Source organism: Rutidosis leptorrhynchoides, chromosome 3 (genome assembly GCF_046630445.1).
Source record: "Rutidosis leptorrhynchoides isolate AG116_Rl617_1_P2 chromosome 3, CSIRO_AGI_Rlap_v1, whole genome shotgun sequence".
Classification (NCBI taxonomy): domain Eukaryota; kingdom Viridiplantae; phylum Streptophyta; class Magnoliopsida; order Asterales; family Asteraceae; genus Rutidosis; species Rutidosis leptorrhynchoides.
Genome location: NC_092335.1, coordinates 599,276,492 through 599,281,323, shown reverse-complemented (window position 1 = coordinate 599,281,323; position 4,832 = coordinate 599,276,492).

Here is a 4,832-nt window from a genome sequence, read left to right as displayed (position 1 = left end):
TACGAAAGAGTCCTCAGTCGGAATCCAAAGCTCGATAGACTTACTACAACCGGTGTGCTTCAGTCGATCTTACGTTGTATCCGATAGACTTCTCTTACCAAGGGGTGACACAGATAGTGTACTCTAGATCGGGGTTCGCGACTTCCCAATAACAGAGCCTATAACTACGTTCTATTAGTTGGAAAAGCGATTGAGTTTAAAGCATAATCGAAAAGCATTTCGACAGCATACACAAACCATAATATTATTTCGGCAATATAACTGCTTACATCATAGCATACACTAAAGATAACTACTAACTAATCATGGCAACAATATCATAAAATATTATATAAGATAAAGGATAGAAGTACCAGTAGATTAAATGAGTTCCGAATACAAAAGTGACAACTTCAAAACTCCAGACCGCTCCTAATACAATCTTCAGCGTTCTTCTCCGGGTACTAGGCTTCCCGCACGGAGTCGAAGGCCTTGAGAGTATGACTAATATTGTACAAGAGAGAGAAAGAAGTGAATTGAAGTGTGTGTTGGAATGAATGACAAAGACCCTTTAAATAGACTTGGAAATTGCCAGCATACGCCTGGCAGGCCGCATGGCAGGGCCTATGGCAAGGCGTATTTGGCAGGCCGTATGGCTGGCAGACCGCATGGTGGGCCGTTTGTTGGTACGTATCTGGCAGGCCATTTCCATACTGGCAGGCCATATGGCAGGCCGTATGGCAAGCTGTATGGTGTGCTAGTCAGCCTTGATTCCCTGGATCATAACCTGATTTCTTGTCTTTCACCGTTTTTGCTCTAGAATCTTCGTTTTAGCTCCGATTCTCTTGATTCTTTTTGCACCGCCTTCGTAATTACTTGTTCTTCAATTCTAACCGACGAAGTGGGTATTTTGCAGATAAAGTTCGAATCTTTCTTATTTTTGGGCCTTAATACCGGGGTGAAAACGTTACTTTTTAGCCGATATCAAATATCCCACACTTAGACTTTGCTTGTCCTCAAGCAAACTCTCATTTTTTTAAGAATCTTTTCGGTGTTTCTTTTCTAATATCCTAAGTGGTTTGCTTTTATTATAAGAGCAAAAAGATAAGGTGAGTCATCTATGTTAGGATTGAAATTATCTCTGCATGCATGCGAGGAGGTTACATGACATAGGCTAGCTTTCACGGGTCACTCAAATTACTCAAGTGTTTAGGGTTCCCTATAGATCTAAGAAATGAAGTACGCTCATAGCCAGTCATGCTGCACCCATCGTCATAGGCTTGATAAAGACTCAAATCCTTGCTGCTAACGCGAGAACGGTAGTAATCTCAGCTTAATAGGTCACTTGTCAATGATGGGAAAGGAATTTTGGAGTGGTAGTGAAGTTGTTTTTGAAGGGTGAGAAAAGGGTAGTGTAGTCTTTATACAGACTTTTATTAGGGTAGATAGGAGTGCTGAAGTATTTTGAGAAGCACTTTTAAATTTTTTCTTCATTTGATAATCATTTTCGGTCAAGTTCTCTTCGGCATTTCTCTTATTTAGTTCTGCTCCTTTTTTCAGAACTTCATTATATATATATATTTTTTTTTGGAGACTTCATCTCGAGAAACTTTTTGTCGGTAAACTTTTTCAAGACCTTTGCCATGATACTTGAGAGGTTTATAACATCGGGTTTTCGGAAGGAATCTCATTTTCTGGAGTTTTCGAGAGATGGTAAAGGTGATATGGATGTGGTGGTGGAGTAGAAGCAGTGGAGGTACGAAAGGTTTATGTTTGACAAATGGCTAGCTATTTACAATCGAATTGCGTTTCGCTGCTTGGAGATGTAGATCTAAAGCAAGTTCTGATTCTGAGCACAGACATCGGCACTCTCAACGAAAAATAGTGAAGCATTAAAGATAAATGCTGGTCTTATTTGTGGTGCCTCACCATAATCAATTTAGGTCGATAATGCCTTAGTCATGCAATGCTCTATTAGAGATTTCAATCTAACAAGAATTCCAAGTTACTTAAGCCTTATTTTTATTGACAAACGTTTTAGGTTTTCAAAAATACTCTTTCGAAAAGGGTTTCTTTTGAAAAAATTTTGAAATTTGGCTTAAGGACTTGGAATCTTCGTAATGGTTTATTATAATACAGCATAAAAAGATACCAACATCCCACACTTAGACGAACATTGTCCTCAATGTTCCTAGTGTACCACACTTAGGAGTTGAAGATTTAGGAGTATTTGTCTAGTGTTTTTATTGGGTGTTATCCCACACTTAGTGAAAAGCTAGGATGTGGCATATTTTGAATCTTGAGCTAGTAGCGAAAAGAAAGAAATGCCCCTAGCAGATGCGGCTGGCTTCCTTGCTTATTTATCAGCTCATTTTTCATCCTTTATTCTTCTACTCTACTTTATTGTATGGGTTGCCTCCCGAGAAGCGCTTTTGTTTAAGGTCGTTTGCTCGACCGTAGTGATGCTTCAAAAAGCAAACATTCCTCGCTGATGGTTGTGATCTTGGTCTTCTCGAGGGAATGTAAGTCTTGGTGGATAAGTCCTGAGAAAGTGTCGGACCAATAGTGGTAACAAGTCCGGTACTTCTCTTAGAGATCTTCTGAAAGATAAGTAGTGCGCAGTTTCGGCTCTTGATAAGTCTTGAAGTTCGATGAGAATATGATCCACATCCCTGCTAGTTGACCCATGAATCTCAATCATAGAAGCAGTGCTGGTGTTGATGATTTCTCTGATGGGATGCTCATTTCGGAGGTCTTCAAACAACGTAAGAAACTATATCTTTAGAATCTCGAAGTCTTCAGAACGGTGATCTCTGATAGTGTTCCAAATGAACATATATTTAGTAGCAATATCGTTCCAATATGTAAAGTTTTTAAATGTAATTTCCTTATTTTTAGTTGTAATAGTTAAATAAATAAGTGCGAAGACGAAAGACGCAAATCGCTCGAAAATGAAGATTTAAAGACAAAAACGAAGATTTGAAAGACCAAAACGTCCAAAAAGCTCAAATGTACAAGATACAATTAAAAAGGTTCAAATTATTGATGAAGAACGTCTAAAAATGACAAGAGTACAAGTTACAAAACGCAAAGTACAAAATATAAAATTGTACGCAAGGACGTTCAAAAATCCGGAACCGGGACCAGAGTCAACTCTCAACGCTCGACGCAACGGTGTAAAAATTACGAGTCAACTATGCACAAGAATAAAATATAATATATAAATAATTCATAATAAGAATAATATTAAATAATAAAAAGTTGTTAATTGAGCATAGTTCAGGGGTCATAAGTGAAAATTCAATTTCTAAATTCGCCTATAAAAGGCTTTGTAATCGTAATGTAAAAACACACCTTTTTCTATCTTTTTCTTATTTATCAATATCAATTATCAATATCTATATTCTATATCTCTATCATAATGTTAACTTAATAAGATATAACAATAATCTTAATTTTAATTTTAAATTATGATAATAATAAGATTTATGATAGAGATCGTTTGAGTGTGTAAGTCGAAATTTTGTCCGTGTAACGCTACGCTATTTTTAATCATTGTAAGTTATGTTCAACCTTTTTATATTAATGTCTCGTAGCTAAGTTATTATTATGCTTATTTAAAACGGAGTAATCACGATGTTGGGCTAATTACTAAAATTGGGGAATTGGGCTTTGGACCATAATTAAGGTTTGGGCAAAAGACCGACACTTGTGGAAATTGAACTATTGACTATTAATAGATGGGGGGTATTGTCTAATTGAGTGACAACTCATTAGAGTCTGTCGAACCTATCTTCAAATTAATTAACCTAATAATTAATAATGATTATGGTTGTCCTATTTAGTGATGTTCATATGGAATCTGTTATAATCATTTAATTAATCAATTGGGTTGGGTAATTGATTATTCATTCTGATCAAGTGGATGAATTAATATTCATAAACTAATTAAAACAGGGGTGGATTACATACAGTGATAACTGGTGTAATTGTTGACAGAAGTGATAACTGCGTCACAGTTTAAATCCTTAATCAGTTGGAATATTTGACTTCGGGTATAAGGGTAATTTGACGAGGATACTCGCACTTTATTTTTATGACCGATGGACTATTATGGACAAAAACCAGATAGACGTATCAAATAAACCAGGACAAAGGACAATTAACCCATGGTAATAAATTAAAATCAACACGTCAAACATCATGATTACGGAAGTTTAAATAAGCATAATTCTTTTATTATATTTCTCATCGTATCTTTATTTACTGTCATTTTATTACTCGCAATTTTATTTACTGTCATTTTATTTATTGTCATTATTTTACGCACTTTAATTATCGTCATTTATCTTTACGCTTAAAATATAGAATCGACAAACCGGTCATTAAACGGTAAAACCCCCCTTTTATAATAATATTACTACTTATATAATTATATATATTTTGTATAAATATAGTTAAAAATATAGTAAGTATCACCAGCTCCCTGTGGAACGAACCGGACTTACTAAAAACTACACTACTCTACGATTAGGTACACTGCCTATAGTGTTGTAGCAAGGTTTAGGTATATCCCATCCGTAAATGAATAAAACTTGTGTCATATTTTGTAGTATTTTGTATTAAAAATAATACTATTTCGTACCCTCACGCTACATCATCAAGTTTTTGGCGCTGCTGCCGGGGAGCGCTAAAACGCTATATTTTTAATTATAATAATATTGAAATAAAATATAATAATATAATAATATTGAAATAGAATATAATAATATAATAATATTTTAGAATATATTTTGAATCGTAAAAGTTTTAAAAAGTCGTATTTATTAAATACTTCAGGGGTATATTATGTA